Source organism: Haliotis rufescens, unplaced genomic scaffold (assembly GCF_023055435.1).
Source record: "Haliotis rufescens isolate VD_foot unplaced genomic scaffold, xgHalRufe1.0.p SCAF_22, whole genome shotgun sequence".
NCBI classification, from domain to species: Eukaryota; Metazoa; Mollusca; class Gastropoda; order Lepetellida; family Haliotidae; genus Haliotis; species Haliotis rufescens.
In genome coordinates this window covers 3,772,539-3,791,353 of record NW_025963913.1, presented here as the reverse complement: position 1 = coordinate 3,791,353, position 18,815 = coordinate 3,772,539, and the positions used below count along the sequence as shown (strand labels likewise).

Below are 18,815 nucleotides of genomic sequence, written 5' to 3'. Positions count from 1 at the left end.
TCTGTAAGGAATCTTCCAAAATGTAAACCCGCAACAGTTGTGGTAATAACTTCAAAAATATATTACAAGTGATTCTGTGGCATTTGATTGGCTAATGAAGCTATAAGTTTATGGGCGGCCATTCGGTCAAAAAATAAATGTACACATTGTCCTTTCGTGCTCACTGACGTTCTTCATTGAAAACGTCCTTTCGTGATCACTGACGTTCTTTCGTACACATTGTTCTTTCTTTTCTTGTTATGACGTCTTTTCATAACATTTGACTGTTAATATTGTATTTTGACCTTTAGTAGTTACATTTAGTTCTTTATTTGTCATATTTTACCTTTATTGCATACTTTTGTCCTTTTTTGCAACTTTGTATTTTTTGACCGAATGACCAGCCATATAAGTTTGTGTTTATGTTTCAATAAACGGACAAGAATGAGGTTGCGCACGACTAACAGACAACTGAAATCTAAAAAGGAAACATTAAATTTTGTGAAAGCGAACACGTTTAATCAGGACATAGTGTTCATGTTCACTTACTTGTCAAGAAGCCATTGACTTATCAAGTGACACTCATTTCATGCAAAGAACCTTCCAAAATCTAAATCCTAACATTTGTTTATGTTATCTTTCTGATTCCAACATCTGATCAAAGAAAACAATCACCAAGGTCTTACCAGTGACATGGAACACAGATTTAAATCCAAGCCTAAACCGTCCAACTTTGAGAGGTTCCTCCTCCTTGACGCTGTCATGTAGCATCTTGATTCCGCGCCAGTCCTTCTCCGTGAACAAGGCATCATTGTACACACACAGGGCTGGGGCCTGAAACATAGCGATATTCCAGTAATATCACGCCAGGGGACACAAGAAATGGGCTTCACACATTGTGCCCATGTCGGGAATCGAACCTGGGTCTTCGGCATGACGAGCGAACGCTTTAACCACTAGGCTACCCGACCACCCCTCATTACTTTTGAACAAGGCAGTATTGTACACACAGGGCTGGGGCCTGAAACATAGCTCAGTACATTACTTGTGAACAAGGCAGCTTTCAACACACACAGGGCTGGGATCTGAAACATAGCTCAGTACATTACTTGTGGACAAGACATCATTGTTCACACACAGGGCTGGGGTCTGAAACATAGCTCAGTACATTACTTGTGAACAAGGCATCATGTACACACACAGGGCTGGGATCTGAAACATTGTTCAGTACATTACTTGTGAACAAGGCATTGTTGTACACACAGGGCTGGGGCCTGAAACATAGCTCAGTACATTACTTGTGAACAAGGCGTTATTGTACACACACAGGGCTGGGGTCTGAAACATAGCTCAGTACATTACTTGTGAACAAGGCATCATGTACACACACAGGGCTGGGGCCTGAAACATAACTCAGTACATTACTTGTGAACAAGGCGTTATTGCAGACACACGAGGCTTGGGCCTGAAATATTGTTCAGTACATTACTTGTGAACAAGGCATCATTGCAGACACACGAGGCTTGCGCCTGAAACATTGTTCAGTACATTACTTGTGAACAAGGCATCATTGTACACACACAGGGCTGGGGCCTGAAACATAGCTCAGTACATTACTTGTGAACAAGGCTTGATTGTACACACACAGGGCTGGGGCCTGAAACATAGCTCAGTACATTACTTGTGAACAGGGCATTGTTGTACACACAGGGCTGGGGCCTGAAACATAGCTCAGTACATTACTTGTGAACAAGGCTTATTGAACACATAGGGCTGGGGCCCGAAACATAGCTCAGTACATTACTTGTGAACAAGGCATCATTGTAAACACACAGGGCTAGGGCCTGAAACATAGCTCAGTACATTACTTGTGAACAAGGCATTGTTGTACACACAGGGCTGGGGCCTGAAACATAGCTCAGTACATTACTTGTGAACAAGGCGTTATTGTACACACACAGGACTGGGGTCTGAAACATAGCTCAGGACATTACTTGTGAACAAGGCATCATGTACACACACATGGCTGGGGCCTGAAACATAACTCAGTACATTACTTGTGAACAAGGCATCATTACAGACACACGAGGCTTGGGCCTCAAACATTGTTCAGTACATTACTTGTGAATAAGGAATCATTGTTCACACACAGGGATGGGGCCTGAAACATAGCTCAGTACATTAATTGTTAACAAGACATCATTGTACACACACAGGGCTGGGGTCTGAAACATAGCTCAGTACATTACTTGTGAACAAGGCATCATTGTACACACACAGGGCTGGGGCCTGAAACATAACTCAGTACATTATTTGTGAACAAGGCATCATTGCAGACACACGAGGCTTAGGCCTGAAACATTGTTCAGTACATTACTTGTGAACAAGGCATCATTGTTCACACAAAGGGCTGGGGCCTGAAACATAACTCAGTACATTACTTGTGAACAAGGAAGCATTGTACACACACGAGGCTGGGGCCTGTAAACATAGCTTAGTACATTACTTGTGAACAAGGCATCATGTAAACACACATGGCTGGGGCCTGAAACATAACTCAGTACATTACTTGTGAACAAGGCATCATTGTACACACACAGGGCTGGGGCCTGAAACATTGTTCAGTACATTACTTGTGAACAAGGCATCATTGTACACACACAGGGCTGGGGCCTGAAAGATAATTCAGTACATTACTTGTGAACAACGCTTCATGTACACACACAGGGCTGGGGCCTGAAACATAGCTCAGTACATTACTTGTGAACAAGGCATCATTGTACACACACAGGGCTGGGGCCTAAAACATAGCTCAGTACATTACTTGTGAACAAGGAATCATTGTACACACACAGGGCTGGGGCCTGAAACATAGCTCAGTACATTACTCATGAACAAGGCGTTATTGTACACACACAGGGCTGGGGCCTGAAACTTAGCTCATTACATTACTTGTGAACAAGGCATCATTGTACACACACAGGGCTGGGGCCTGAAACATAGCTCAGTACATTACTTGCGAAGAGGGCATCATTGTACACACACAGGACTGGGGCCTCAAATATTGTTCAGTACATTACTTGTGAACAAGGCAGCATTGTACACACACAGGGCTGGCATCTGAATGATAGCTCAGTACATTACTTGTGAACAAGGCATCATGTACACACACGGGGCTTGGGCCTGAAACATAGCTCAGTACATTACTTGTTAACAAGGCATCATTGTACACACACAGGGCTGGGATCTGAAACATAGCTCAGTACATTACTTGTGAACAAGGCATCATGGTAAACACACAGGGCTGGGGCCTGAAACATCGGTCAGTACATTACTTGTGAACAAGGCATCATTGCAGACACACGAGGCTTGGGCCTGAAACATTGTTCAGTACATTACTTGTGAATAAGGCATCATTGTTCACACACATGGCTTGGGCCTGAAACATAGCTCAGTACATTACTTGTGAACAAGGCATCATTGTACACACACAGGGCTGGGGCCTGAAACATAGCTTAATACATTACTTGTGAACAAGGCAGCATTGTACACACACAGGGCTGGGGCCTGAAACATAGCTCAGTACATTACTTGTGAACAATGCATCATGTAAACACACGAGGCTTGGGCCTGAAACATAGCTCAGTACATTACTTGTGAACAAGGCATTGTTGTACACACACAGGGCTGGGGCCTGAAACATAGCTTAATACATTACTTGTGAACAAGGCATCATGTACACACACAGGGCTGGGGCCTGAAACATAACTCAGTACATTACTTGTGAACAAGGCATCATTGCAGACACACGAGGCTTGGGCCTGAAACATTGTTCAGTACATTACTTGTGAATAAGGCATCATTGTTCACACACATGGCTTGGGCCTGAAACATAACTCAGTACATTACTTGTGAACAAGGCATCATTGCAGACACACGAGGCTTGGGCCTGAAACATTGTTCAGTACATTACTTGTGAATAAGGCATCATGTAAACACACAGGGCTGGGGTCTGAAACATAGCCCAGTACATTACTTATGAACAAGGCATCATTGCAGACACACGAGGCTGGGGCCTGAAACATTGTTCAGTACATTACTTGTGAACAAGGCATCATTGTACACACACAGGGCTGGGGCCTGAAAGATTATTCAGTACATTACTTGTGAACGAGGCATTGTTGTACACACACAGGGCTGGGGCCTGAAACATAGCTCAGTACATTACTTGTGAACAAGGCATCATTGTACACACACAGGGCTGGGGCCTGAAACATAGCTCAGTACATTACTTGTGAACAAGGCATCATTGTACACACACAGGGCTGGGACCTGAAACATAGCTCAGTACATTACTTGTGAACAAGGCATTGTTGTACACACACAGGGATGGGGCCTGAAACATAGCTCAGTACATTACTTGTCATCTTCCCGAGGCAAGAGAGTTAACTGACTATAACAGTTCAGTTTCAACCCTTGCCAAACTAGGCTGGTATTGTTGAGTTACATTTTGGCTGGACTAACGAGTCTATGCATAGTCCAATCAATTCGCGCACCAAAATCTAAATCAGGTTCGTAAACTGCCGTGCAGATTTCGGTCGATTGCAGGATTTGAAAAGCATGTGCACCGCCAACTCGTTGTCAGCAGATCTTTTCCAAATCTGTTCATGTTTTTAATCAAGGTGCTCACGTGATTTGATGCATTTCGCGATGTAAGACCCGTTTTATCACAATATAGATCTTGATTATCTATCAGATCGTCTTGACTGGGCGCCACCATTTTGTGTGAAGCAAACAGCAAGTGATACAGGAGGTGGAATCTGATTGGTCCATAGGAGAGGCTTAGAAGGGACATATCTGGTAATAGCCACTGGTGGCGCTACGATCGAGCCCAGTAATTCCAGCCTAGTTCGGCAAGGGTGGAAACTTAACTTTTATAGTCAGTTACCTCTCTTGCCTCGGGAAGATGATTACTTGTGAGCAAGGCATCATTGTTCACACACAGGGCAGGGGCCTGAAACATTGTTCAGTACATTACTTGTGAACAAGGCATTGATGCCAGTTTGTCCAATTTAACCATTCAACCATGAGAACTAAATATCTATTTCAGAGCAATTATTAGTACCTGCCATATTTTAAAGCTTTTCATTTAACATCTTTGTATAATTTAATAGGGATGTTTGCTTTTGAAACTGAAAACATTTATTCTTCTCATCCTGTAGTTAAATTTCCATCCATTTAGTTTTTAATGGTCACTAGGCTTATGCTCAAAAGCTGGTAAGAGCTACCCTATGGATTTAGTCTGATACTGCATTGACATTCTGTCAAGTAAGTTCACCTGTAATGAGGCTAGGTAACGCTTCTTCTTCAGGAGTCTGGGATCAGGTTCAATATGTCTGACATCATACAGTATTCTCATCTCACTGGCCTCGGCATCTTCAGCATTCTGGATCAACTCCTGGTAAAAATAACAAAGTCACACTCCATATTGATGTTGTAGAGACAGACATCTTTAAGGATAAATGCGTTTAAAAGTTTCAGGTGTGACAAGATTTGATTTTTGTCACATAAAGATGACATGTCATCTTAAAGTGTTAACTCACCTTGAATATCTGTCAATCATCTGGGTACGGGTCCATCACTGACTCACCTTGAATATCTGTCAATCATCTGGGTACTGGTCCAGCACGGTCTCACTTTGAATATCTGTCAATCATCTGGGTATTAGTTCAACACTGACTCACTTTCAGTATCTGTCAATCATCTGGGTTCTGGTCCAGGACGGACTCACCTCGAATATCTGTCAATCATCTGGTTATTAGTCTAGCATGGACTCAGCTTGAATATTTGCAAATCATCTGCGTACTGGTCAAAAACTGACTCACCTTGAATATCTGTCAATCATCTTGGTACTGGTCCATCATTGACTCACCTTGAATATCTGTCAATCATCGGGGTACTGGTCCATCACTGACTCACCTTGAATATCTGTCAATCATCTGGGTATTGGTCCAACACTGACTTACCTTCAGTATCTGTCAATCATCTGGGTACTGGTCCAACACTGACTCACCTTCAGTATCTGTCAATCATCTGAGTACTGGTCCAGCACGGACTCACCTTGAATATCTGTCAATCATCTGGGTACTGGTCCATCACTGACTCACCTTCAGTATCTGTCAATCATCTGGTTACTGGTATAGCACAGACTCACCTTCAGTATCTGTCAATCTTCTGGGTACTGGTCCAGCACAGACTCACCTTGAGTATCTGCCCGTCATCAGGGTACTGGTCCAGCACAGACTCACCTTGAGTATCTGCCGATCATCGGGGTACTGTTCCAGCACAGACTCTCCTTGAGTATCTGTATATCATCAGGGTACTGGTCCAGCACAGACTCACCTTGAGTATCTGTATATCATCAGGGTTCTGGTCCAGCCCGGACTCACCTTGAGTATCTGTATATCATCGGGGTACTGGTCCAGCACAGACTCACCTTGAGTATCTGTATATCATCAGGGTACTGGTCCAGCACAGACTCTCCTTGAGTATCTGTACATCATCGGGGTACTGGTCCAGCACAGACTCACCTTGAGTATCTGCCCATCATCTGGGTACTTGTCCAGCACTGATTCACCTTGAGTATCCGTACATCATCAGGGTATTGGTCCAGCACTGACTCACCTTGAGTATCTGCCCATCATCTGGGTCCTTGTCCATCACTGACTCACCTTGAGTATCTGTCCATCATCTGGGTACTGGTCCACCACAGACTCACCTTGAGTATCTGTCCATCATCTGGGTACTGGTCCACCACAAACTCACCTTGAGTATCTGCCCATCATCAGGGTATTGGTCCAGCACTGACTCACCTTGAGTATCTGCCCATCATCTGGGTCCTTGTCCATCACTGACTCACCTTGAGTATCTGTCCATCATCTGGGTACTGGTCCACCACAGACTCACCTTGAGTACCTGCCGATCATCGGGGTACTGGTCCATCACAGACTCACCTTGAATATCTGTCAATCATCGGGGTACTGGTCCACCACAAACTCACTTTGAGTATCTGCACATCATCAGGGTACCGGTCCAGCACTGACTCACATTGAGTATCTGCCCATCATATGGGTACTGGTCTATCACTGACTCACCTTGAATATCTGTACATCATCTGGGTACTTGTCCACCACAGACTCACCTTGAATATCTGTCAATCATCGGGGTACTGGTCCACCACAGACTCACATTGAGTATCTGCCCATCATATGGGTACTGTTCCAGCACTGACTCACCTTGAGTATCCGTACATCATCAGGGTACTGGTCCAGCACTGACTCACCTTGAGTATCTGCCCATCATCTGGGTACTGGTCCATCACTGACTCACCTTGAATATCTGTACATCATCAGGGTACTGGTCAAGCACTGACTCACCTTCAGTATCTGCCAATCATCTGGGTACTGGTCGATCACTGACTCACCTTGAATATCTGTCAATCATCGGGGTACTGGTCCACCACAGACTCACATTGAGTATCTGCCCATCATATGGGTACTGTTCCAGCACTGACTCACCTTGAGTATCCGTACATCATCAGGGTACTGGTCCAGCACTGACTCACCTTGAGTATCTGCCCATCATCTGGGTACTGGTCAAGCACTGACTCACATTGAATATCTGTACATCATCAGGGTACTGGTCAAGCACTGACTCACCTTCAGTATCTGCCAATCATCAGGGTACTGGTCCAGCACGGACTCACCTTGAGTATCTGTCCATCATCAGTGCACTGGTCCAGCACGAACTCACCTTGAGTATCTGCCAATCATCGGGGTACTGGTCCAGCCCGGACTTACCTTGAGTATCTGCCCATCATCAGGGTACTGGTCCAGCACGGTCTCACCTTGAGTATTTGTCCATCATCAGGGTACTGGTCCAGCACAGACTCACCCTGAGTATGTGCCCATCATCGGGGTACTGGTCCAGCCCGGACTCACCTTGAGTATCTGTCCATCATCGGGGTACTGGTCCAGCACAGACTCACCTTGAGTATCTGTCCATCATCGGGGTACTGGTCCAGCACAGACTCACCTTGAGTATCTGTCCATCATCGGGGTACTTGTCCAGCACAGACTCACCTTGAGTATCTGCCCGTCATCATGGTACTTGTCCAGCACGGACTCGAGCTGCTTGATGAGAGTGGGCAGCTCCATGCACATATACCCTTCATCATCAGACTCGGAGTCTGAAATATATACAAGTTAGAATAACATGTTGACACTGTTGTGCTTTATTTCCAGTCATACGACATGTTTTTACAACAAATTCCCAACACTATTTGTCACAAGAGAAATGTTAGATAAATCAAACATCATTATGTTTTTATTCAAATAGTTTCAATCATCCCAACACCCAAACGCTTTTGCATCCAATTGAGGACTGACTGTATTTTTTTCGGTTCATTAAGGTATGAATCGAAAAACCGATGTGCAAACTGTATGAATTCGCGTAGCGGATTCTTACAAAAGTTTGCACATCGGCTTTTCGATTCATACCTCAATGAACAGGAAAAAACAAACAGTCAGTGCTTATAATTAAATTCGAGAACGTAAAACATGTTTTATCTATAATAGTTTAACCAAAAACAGTTGCATATATCAAAACAGACAAAAATGACGAGATTGATGAACATTCCAGGTGTAGGAATACACACTTGGCGTGACATGAATCAGGTGATTGTTTAATTTATGCACATAACATAACACGCCTACAGTCAGTAGCCAATCAACGGAGAGTAGAATCAAAACAATATTCATTGGACCTGTCAATTACGGCAAGAAGCGAAAAGAACTGCAACATTCAGACTGTAACGAACATGTCAGGGAGAAGGTGGCTGTTTCAAATAACATGGTAAGTTACCGCCAAATTCTAACATTACTTCCCTGATAATGGTAAAACACAGTTGGAAAATGCTAGTTAAAAATGAAACCCAAAGACATGAAAGTTGAACCGAGGCGAGCGGGGAAAAAACAGGCGAGCGAGCCTGCACGCTTGCTGTTTCATTCATTCTCGGCCTTCGGTTTCAAAGGGCAATTTGGTCAATGAATATGCATGAAAGTCGCTAATTGTCCCGTGCATGACAATACACGTGAGCAAGGGAATTCCCCCGACTGTCATATTGGGATTCCCCGATATTCCGCAGTTATAAAAGTAGTGCGCCTCGGTGGGCGTGGCTTAATTTTTTACATTCATTAGGAAATGAATGCAATGACACGTGACCAATTCAGCTTATCAGAATGCTGGAATTTCAATGAACAGAACGAAAATTTAATTATTGGGACATGAAGTGGATTGTAAGTATTTGTGACCATAAGGATATTTTGTACTGATGATCCTGCAAATATCATTATAATGAAAAAAATATAGAAATGCTTTGTAAATAAATTTTATATTTTGATTTGTTAATAGTGAGTCATGAACTTCCTTCAAACAATAAATAAGTGACGAGATTCAATCTTTGTCACAAACTGCATGACTTAAGAATTAAGCGGATTGAACTGGAAGACTGGAAGATCTTTTGCAGCTGTTTCTTGAACAATTGTGCACTTTGTGATAAAAACATGAAACTTGGCACAGTTGTAGGTAATGACATTCCAAATATTTAAGGTTACGGGTCCTTCTAAAAAAATCCAATATGTCCGCCATGGAGCAATGAAATTCTAGTATATCTCGTATGAATTGATTCCATTCCTCCTACATCAGCTGCTTTGTACCAACATGTCAAACGAGCTGCATTTCAAGCTGGCCTGACTGTTGGCGACAAAGTTTGGAGGCCGAAACAGACCTTTCCACACCAACTGAAAGAGGATGTGTAATATCAATAACACATGGCTGCGAGCCAATGTTGACTACACTACCACAAACTTCTTAGCCATGCCAAGAGCTTCTGGGTACACTTGCACAAGTCTTTAAGGCAATAGTTATTAATTTAAATCATAAGTTCTAGATTCTGTAAATAATAAGAACAAGTTGTTCCTATGGGAGACTGGAGTACTGTCTAGACTTGCCTATTTGAGGAGGATAGAATTACTACACATCAATGGACTTTTCTTTCAGTACAGCCTTGGAGCAAGGCTAGCTCCTGAGATGCAGTTGTAAATCTGAGAGGGGATGCAGAGCAAGGTGGAAGGATCCGTGTTATGCCACCTTTGATTAGTATGCCACTTTGCAAATGTAGTGGCGACTGTGATCACATTTAGTTGTCCCTTGCCAAAACCAGACAATCAGCCATTTACAGCATATTTCAATAAATATACAATTTTGTTCTTTAAATTTGAAAGTGTTTGTGTAAACAACTGTAAAAGGCGCCCAGTGACAGTAGACTTATAGAGATATTTGACAAAAGGTCAGATGTTATACTGCGGTATTTTTGCGTTGTGTTCTCTTCTCCCTCGGCAGTATTCCTTTGTCTCTACGTTCTAGGAGGCTCCTGACCGGGTTATCAATTCTAATCATAAAGAAAACACAAAGAATGAAGTTGGATTTAAAGTTTATTTAACAAAACAAAACAACAGGGGCAAAATCCTAAACTTTTCAATACCATACGTAATTTTCCCCCTTCCCTACCTACGTAAACCTATTCAACCTTATAACTTAAACTTGTACTATTAACCACCCGTCTAACTTAACTCCTAAAAGTAAAACGTCTATAAACAAACCTATTCAATCACTACTCTACTTTTCCCCCGCCCGTACATCTTAATCTAACACCTCAACGAAAACCCTATAATAATAATAAATGATCCTGATTCAGGACGCGGCAGTCGACCGTGCTTAACAGGTACTGGTGAGTGACGACTGACGATTCCCTTACTTACTTATATTGGAGATTTAACGTGCGCTTTTCGACTGCAAGCGTATGTCGCACACTGTACGATTCCCTACCCAGGGTAGGCTCATAAAGCCAACACGCGGACCATGTGACCAGGAAAACAGACACAACCAATGAACACGCTCCTTACATCTCGGCTCTCTCAATCATGGCTTCCGCCTACCCGAGCATGCAAGAAGCGTGCCATCGTCACGTCTTCCCAGCCACTACACCCGCATGGGCATAAGCTACTACGCAAGGACTACTACGTCAGCCGTTCAACTCACCCTTAAACTAACCCACCCATGACGTTCTTAAATCTATATGTTTACCCACAATAACCCCCGGTCGACTACTCAACATAACAATACCAATCGGTCCCGTTATTATCAGTGCTCGTTTCCTTGTCTACCGTTTGTGACATCACAGCTGATCACATGTTTTTTGCAAATGGCGAACGGAATAACTCGCCGTTACAGTTGTTTATTTGCTTCATTCAATAGAGGTAGATAGATAGATATTCTTTATTTCCTCCAGATTTCACCTGTTGATAATGTATTATATCTGTTGATTATACTGGTACATGTAAAGATCGTGGAGTTTATGAAGAACACATTCGTCATGTGAAGAACGATAAACTTTGAACATTCAGTTGAAAACTTATGATCGGAGGTAGTAACATGCATAATTTCTACAGAATCTTTCTTCTGGTCCTCAAAATTCGGCTAGTCTGCGGACATATACGGTTTTCTGTTGTCACTGTATGCAACATATGAGAATACAGTATTGAAATAGTTAATTGGCCTTGATGAAGCATGTCTTAAAGATATGCCGATGAAGAAAGAAATGCATATTTTTTTAAATTCTTCACACGTTAGATTACCTATTATAATCAAGATACATAGTCTATTATGATAAGGTTATTTACTTTACAAACCTAATGTTGGGTAAATACATTCCAATTTTTTTCTTTATATATTTAGGTTGTTGATCATATTCATACGAGATACAGGTTCTACTGCACCAAATCAGAATCAGTCGTTTGACAAGCATGTTTCGTAGAGCCTTCAGTGCAGATTGAATCATCTGGCAGCTGTGATTGGATGATTTTGTGTAAGGTTTATGTGTTTTAAGTGTACATCCATAACAACAAAAATATATACTTAACAACAAAAGTTCCTGTGACATTGAATAAGATTTAATGCAAAGTTATAATTTTTACTAAATCTGAAACAAATTTTGGTTTGCAACAGATAAAAGACTCCTGTAAGTGTTCGGATGGTTTAATTTGCCATACTGCCTTCAGAAAATGTGTGATTTCATAAAAAAAACATGAACATGCCAAAATGTCAATTAATAAATCAATAGTATGTTTGTCTGGCTCTGGTTGCGATGCAAGCAACACATCTTCGTCTCATGGAATGGACCAGGCGTCCTGTGGCATATCTGTCCATATCTGCTGGAGCATGTTTCGAACCTTCTGGAGTGTCCGTGGAACACGTGGTTGATCTCATCCCACATGTGCTCGATTGGTGAGAGATCTGGGGAGCGAGCCGGCCAGGGGATGACATTCACGTCATTTTGTTGAAGAGAATCCTGAACAAGTCGAGCAATATGAGGCCAGGCGTTGTCATGTTGAAAGGTAATGCCTGGGCCATGACGACGCAAAAACGGTAGAACAACGGGGCCGATGATCTCGTCGCGGTAGCACTGTCCATTGAGATTTCCCACTACCACTATCAAACGGGTCCTCTGTCTTGCTGTAGTCCCACCCCATACCATAATGCTGCCGCCCCCGAACCGATCTTCTTCCATGACACAATGATTGATGTAACGTTCACCTCGACGTTGTTACACTCGAATTCCGTCGTGGCATTTCGTAATGTTGAATAAATGCGTAATTTTGTTTTTTGAGTGGTTGTTGTCAGCACGATGCTAAACAATGCATATGGAAACCCGTTAACGCACATGTTTTTATACCCATTCTTGGGTAGTGAAATGCATGGGGTTTGCATAAAAGTCAACTTTTGCATGGAATGCATGCTTTTCTGTAGCAGTTGCGTTTTTGTAACTTGATTCCGTACATGTACTACAATATTGAAAACCAAACTTTACTTGTTTGAAAAATACACTAAAATATTGGTGTCATGGGAATTGTGGTTCTTGAGTATATAACGTTACTATAGAAGCCTATGGGAAAACATTTAGTTGTGTGTAACCTATACTAGAATTTCATTCCATCATGGTAGCCATATTGGATTTTTTGGGGTGGCCCAACTTTTAAAAATATTTGGAATGTCATTTCTTACAGCTGTGCCAAGTTTTATACTTTTATCACAATGTGCACAATTGACCCTCAATCTGTCATGAAACGTCTGCACTAATGTCATTACTTACAACTGTGTCAAGTTTCATGCTTTAATCACAATGTGCACAATTGACCCTCAATCTGTCATGAAACGTCTGCACTAATGTCATTACTTACAACTGTGTCAAGTTTCATGCTTTTATCACAAAGTGCACAATTGACCCTCAATCTGTCATGAAACGTCTGCACTAATGTCATTACTTACAGCTGTGTCAAGTTTCATGCTTTTATCACAAAGTGCATAATTGACCCTCAATCTGTCATGAAACGGCTGCACTAATGTCATTACTTACAACTGTGCCAAGTTTCATACTTTTATCACAATGTGCACAATTGACCCTCAATCTGTCATGAAACGTCTGCACTAATGTCATTTACAACTGTGTCAAGTTTCATGCTTTTATCACAATGTGCACAATTGACCCTCAATCTGTCATGAAACGTCTGCACTAATGTCATTACTTACAGCTGTGTCAAGTTTCATACTTTTATCACAAAGTGCACAATTGACCCTCAATCTGTCATGAAACGGCTGCACTAATGTCATCACTTACAACTGTGCCAAGTTTCATACTTTTATCACAATGTGCACACTTGACCCTCAATCTGTCATGAAACGTCTGCACTAATGTCATTACTTACAGGTGTGTCAAGTTTCATGCTTTTTAGTCACAATGTGCACAATTGACTCTCAATCTGTCATGAAACATCTGCACTAATGTCATTACTTACAGCTGTGTCAAGTTTTATACTTTTATCACAAAGTGCACAATTGACCCCCAATCTGTCATGAAACGTCTGCACTAATGTCATTTACAACTGTGTCAAGTTTCATGCTTTTATCACAATGTGCACAATTGACCCTCAATCTGTCATGAAACGGCTGCACTAATGTCATCACTTACAACTGTGCCAAGTTTCATACTTTTATCACAATGTGCACACTTGACCCTCAATCTGTCATGAAACGTCTGCACTAATGTCATTACTTACAGGTGTGTCATGCTTTTTAGTCACAATGTGCACAATTGACTCTCAATCTGTCATGAAACGTCTGCACTAATGTCATTACTTACAACTGTGCCAAGTTTCATACTTTTATCGCAATGTGCACAATTGACCCTCAATCTGTCATGAAACGTCTGCACTTATGTCATTACATACAACTGTGTCAAGTTTCATACTTTTATCACAATGTGCACAATTGACCCTCAATCTGTCATGAAACGTCTGCACTAATGTCATTACTTACAGCTGTGTCAAGTTTTATACTTTTATCACAATGTGCACAATTGACCCTCAATCTGTCATGAATCGTCTGCACTAATGTCATTACTTACAGCTGTGTCAAGTTTCATGCTTTTATCACAATGTGCACAATTGACCCTCAATCTGTCATGAAACGTCTGTACTAATGTCATTACTTACAACTGTGCCAAGTTTCATGCTTTTATCACAATGTGCACAATTGACTCTCAAACTGTCATGAAACGTCTGCACTAATGTCATTACTTACAGTTGTGTCAAGTTTCATACTTTTATCACAATGTGCACAATTGACCCTCAATCTGTCATGAAACGTCTGCACTTATGTCATTACTTACAACTGTGCCAAGTTTCATACTTTTATCACAATGTGCACAATTGACCCCCAATCTGTCATGAAACGTCTGCACAAATGTCATTACTTACAACTGTGCCAAGTTTCATACTTTTATCACAATGTGCACAATTGACCCTCAATCTGTCATGAAACGTCTGCACTAATGTCATTTACAACTGTGTCAAGTTTCATGCTTTTATCACAATGTGCACAATTGACCCTCAATCTGTCATGAAACGTCTGCACTAATGTCATTACTTACAGCTGTGTCAAGTTTCATACTTTTATCACAAAGTGCACAATTGACCCTCAATCTGTCATGAAACGGCTGCACTAATGTCATTACTTACAACTGTGTCAAGTTTCATGCTTTTTAGTCACAATGTGCACAATTGACTCTCAATCTGTCATGAAACATCTGCACTAATGTCATTACTTACAGCTGTGTCAAGTTTCATACTTTTATCACAAAGTGCACAATTGACCCTCAATCTGTCATGAAACGTCTGCACTAATGTCATTACTTACAGGTGTGTCAAGTTTCATACTTTTATCACAAAGTGCACAATTGACCCTCAATCTGTCATGAAACGGCTGCACTAATGTCATCACTTACAACTGTGCCAAGTTTCATACTTTTATCACAATGTGCACACTTGACCCTCAATCTGTCATGAAACGTCTGCACTAATGTCATTACTTACAGGTGTGTCAAGTTTCATGCTTTTTAGTCACAATGTGCACAATTGACTCTCAATCTGTCATGAAACATCTGCACTAATGTCATTACTTACAGCTGTGTCAAGTTTCATACTTTTATCACAAAGTGCACAATTGACCCTCAATCTGTCATGAAACGTCTGCACTAATGTCATTACTTACAGCTGTGTCAAGTTTCATACTTTTATCACAAAGTGCACAATTGACCCTCAATCTGTCATGAAACGGCTGCACTAATGTCATCACTTACAACTGTGCCAAGTTTCATACTTTTATCACAATGTGCACACTTGACCCTCAATCTGTCATGAAACGTCTGCACTAATGTCATTACTTACAGGTGTGTCAAGTTTCATGCTTTTTAGTCACAATGTGCACAATTGACCCTCAATCTGTCATGAAACGTCTGCACTAATGTCATTACTTACAACTGTGCCAAGTTTCATACTTTTATCGCAATGTGCACAATTGACCCTCAATCTGTCATGAAACGTCTGCAATAATGTCATTACTTACAACTGTGTCAAGTTTCATGCTTTTTAGTCACAATGTGCACAATTGACCCTCAATCTGTCATGAAACGTCTGTACTAATGTCATTACTTACAACTGTGCCAAGTTTCATGCTTTTATCACAATGTGCACAATTGACTCTCAATCTGTCATGAAACATCTGCACTAATGTCATTACTTACAGTTGTGTCAAGTTTCATACTTTTATCACAATGTGCACAATTGACCCTCAATCTGTCATGAAACGTCTGCACTTATGTCATTACTTACAGCTGTGCCAAGTTTCAAACTTTGATCACAACGTGCACAATTGACCCCCAATCTGTCATGAAACGTCTGCACAAATGTCATTACTTACAACTGTGCCAAGTTTCATACTTTTATCACAATGTGCACAATTGACCCTCAATCTGTCATGAAACGTCTGCACTAATGTCATTTACAACTGTGTCAAGTTTCATGCTTTTATCACAATGTGCACAATTGACCCTCAATCTGTCATGAAACGTCTGCACTAATGTCATTACTTACAGCTGTGTCAAGTTTCATACTTTTATCACAAAGTGCACAATTGACCCTCAATCTGTCATGAAACGGCTGCACTAATGTCATCACTTACAACTGTGTCAAGTTTCATGCTTTTTAGTCACAATGTGCACAATTGACTCTCAATCTGTCATGAAACATCTGCACTAATGTCATTACTTACAGCTGTGTCAAGTTTCATACTTTTATCACAAAGTGCACAATTGACCCCCAATCTGTCATGAAACGTCTGCACTAATGTCATTTACAACTGTGTCAAGTTTCATGCTTTTATCACAATGTGCACAATTGACCCTCAATCTGTCATGAAACGTCTGCACTAATGTCATTACTTACAACTGTGTCAAGTTTCATGCTTTAATCACAATGTGCACAATTGACCCTCAATCTGTCATGAAACGTCTGCACTAATGTCATTACTTACAGCTGTGTCAAGTTTCATGCTTTTATCACAATGTGCACAATTGACCCTCAATCTGTCATGAAACGTCTGCACTAATGTCATTACTTACAGCTGTGTCAAGTTTCATACTTTTATCACAAAGTGCACAATTGACCCTCAATCTGTCATTAAACGGCTGCACTAATGTCATCACTTACAACTGTGCCAAGTTTCATACTTTTATCACAATGTGCACACTTGACCCTCAATCTGTCATGAAACGTCTGCACTAATGTCATTACTTACAGGTGTGTCAAGTTTCATGCTTTTTAGTCACAATGTGCACAATTGACTCTCAATCTGTCATGAAACATCTGCACTAATGTCATTACTTACAGCTGTGTCAAGTTTCATACCTTTATCACAAAGTGCACAATTGACCCCCAATCTGTCATGAAACGTCTGCACTAATGTCATTTACAACTGTGTCAAGTTTCATGCTTTTATCACAATGTGCACAATTGACCCCCAATCTGTCATGAAACGTCTGCACTAATGTCATTACTTACAGCTGTGTCAAGTTTCATACTTTTATCACAATGTGCACAATTGACCCTCAATCTGTCATGAAACGTCTGCACTAATGTCATTACTTACAGGTGTGTCAAGTTTCATGCTTTTTAGTCACAATGTGCACAATTGACTCTCAATCTGTCATGAAACGTCTGCACTAATGTCATTACTTACAACTGTGCCAAGTTTCATACTTTTATCGCAATGTGCACAATTGACCCTCAATCTGTCATGAAACGTCTGCACTTATGTCATTACATACAACTGTGTCAAGTTTCATACTTTTATCACAATGTGCACAATTGACCCTCAATCTGTCATGAAACGTCTGCACTTATGTCATTACTTACAGCTGTGCCAAGTTTCATACTTTTATCACAACGTGCACAATTGACCCCCAATCTGTCATGAAACGTCTGCACAAATGTCATTACTTACAACTGTGCCAAGTTTCATACTTTTATCACAATGTGCACAATTGACCCTCAATCTGTCATGAAACGTCTGCACTAATGTCATTACTTACAGGTGTGTCATGCTTTTTAGTCACAATGTGCACAATTGACTCTCAATCTGTCATGAAACGTCTGCACTAATGTCATTACTTACAACTGTGCCAAGTTTCATACTTTTATCGCAATGTGCACAATTGACCCTCAATCTGTCATGAAACGTCTGCACTTATGTCATTACATACAACTGTGTCAAGTTTCATACTTTTATCACAATGTGCACAATTGACCCTCAATCTGTCATGAAACGTCTGCACTAATGTCATTACTTACAGTTGTGTCAAGTTTTATACTTTTATCACAATGTGCACAATTGACCCTCAATCTGTCATGAAACGTCTGCAATAATGTCATTACTTACAACTGTGTCAAGTTTCATGCTTTTTAGTCACAATGTGCACAATTGACCCTCAATCTGTCATGAAACGTCTGTACTAATGTCATTACTTACAACTGTGCCAAGTTTCATGCTTTTATCACAATGTGCACAATTGACTCTCAAACTGTCATGAAACGTCTGCACTAATGTCATTACTTACAGTTGTGTCAAGTTTCATACTTTTATCACAATGTGCACAATTGACCCTCAATCTGTCATGAAACGTCTGCACTTATGTCATTACTTACAGCTGTGCCAAGTTTCAAACTTTGATCACAACGTGCACAATTGACCCCCAATCTGTCATGAAACGTCTGCACAAATGTCATTACTTACAACTGTGCCAAGTTTCATACTTTTATCACAAT

The 18,815-nt window shown here is 41.2% G+C and overlaps 1 pseudogene; it reads right to left on the bottom strand.

Moving 5' to 3' along the window:
• Positions 1-18,815, bottom strand: part of LOC124136377 — an 80,079-nt pseudogene that overhangs the window by 35,142 nt on the left and 26,122 nt on the right.